This window comes from Nuphar pumila, chromosome 16 (assembly GCF_984573655.1).
Source record: "Nuphar pumila chromosome 16, dmNupPumi1.hap1.1, whole genome shotgun sequence".
In the NCBI taxonomy this organism is placed as follows: domain Eukaryota; kingdom Viridiplantae; phylum Streptophyta; class Magnoliopsida; order Nymphaeales; family Nymphaeaceae; genus Nuphar; species Nuphar pumila.
The window spans coordinates 3121118-3122411 of record NC_143264.1 but is presented as its reverse complement, the minus strand read 5'-3'; positions in this window follow the sequence as shown (position 1 = coordinate 3122411).

Sequence of the window (1294 nt, the reverse complement as noted above, 5' to 3'; positions counted from 1 at the left end):
CATAGAGCATAAACATGCTAGGGAACTTAAATATTATTGGTTGATGGCAAATTGCAACATCTAATGGTCGGATGATGCCATTTAAGCTCTGAAATCATTAGCTGTTTATCAAAGCTATGTTATGATGGATACAAGTGTTATCAATTCTTCATATGCAAATAATAATCTTTTGAACTAATATATATATATATATATATATATATATATATATATATATATATATATATATATATAGAGAGAGAGAGAGAGAGAGAGAGAGAGGTGTGCACCACCATCTATGACTATGAGCACAAAAAAGCAATCAATTTTTCACCAATGTTTTTCTATTTTTATAAATTCTGACCATACAGGTGTTATACACTTTCAAATTAGTAGGTATCGGCTTTTTAATTATCCATTACATGTAAGTAGGTTTTTTTGAAAATCAATGGCCCACAAATTTTAAATTTTAAAATGTTATAAAAGCATATTTTTTCATTGAAAAGACACAAACCAAGAGTCGATTCCTAGCAAATGAAAGATGTTGAACACATCCATACGTTTAAATCACTGAAAAATGGTGTCTAACATAGGTGCATTCGAGGCGTGCACACCCACCGTTTTCTACATGAGGGGTAGGCGTGCGGCTGGGATGTGACTAAATTCTCTAAAGTGGTTTCTCACTCAAGTTATCCCAGGGTGTTCAGGATTCCCAAAGCAACCGAAAACCACTCTAAGTGAGTCCAAATTGTTACAATCTAAGCCAGGATTCAGAGCCAAATTTGGGTGCAATCCCATGTGTTATGACAGGAAAACCCCATTTTGCTCCTCAATCAGGCTCACTGCAGACAGGTCATTCTTCTACCATGTTGCTTTATTCTATTAATTTTCATTCCCATCTTGTTTTGATCATTTCAATCAGTTGAATGCTGCTAATGTTAATATAAAGTGATCAAAGTTACTCTGTAAGGGAGCTTTGAATCAGAGGGGTGTGGGGATTACCGCAGTGATCACATGTTCTCTGCTCTTTGGGAGCAGTGGTGTTGCTAAAACACTGCATTGAAAATGGAGTTGGCAGCTCCAACACCTCATTTTAACACCATTCATAAGAGAATCCCTTTAGCAACTCCATAACACCACATTTTGGCAACACATGGAAATGGTGTTTCCATCTCGATGCAGGGCTTCCAATCAGTCATGAACTCAGGACGGTTACACCTAAGCATCTTCAATGGAAAATCTCCTCTCAGACATGAATCGAATCTGTTTCAAAAGACTATAACCTTATTAGGGTAGGGTGCACTCTGATATAAAC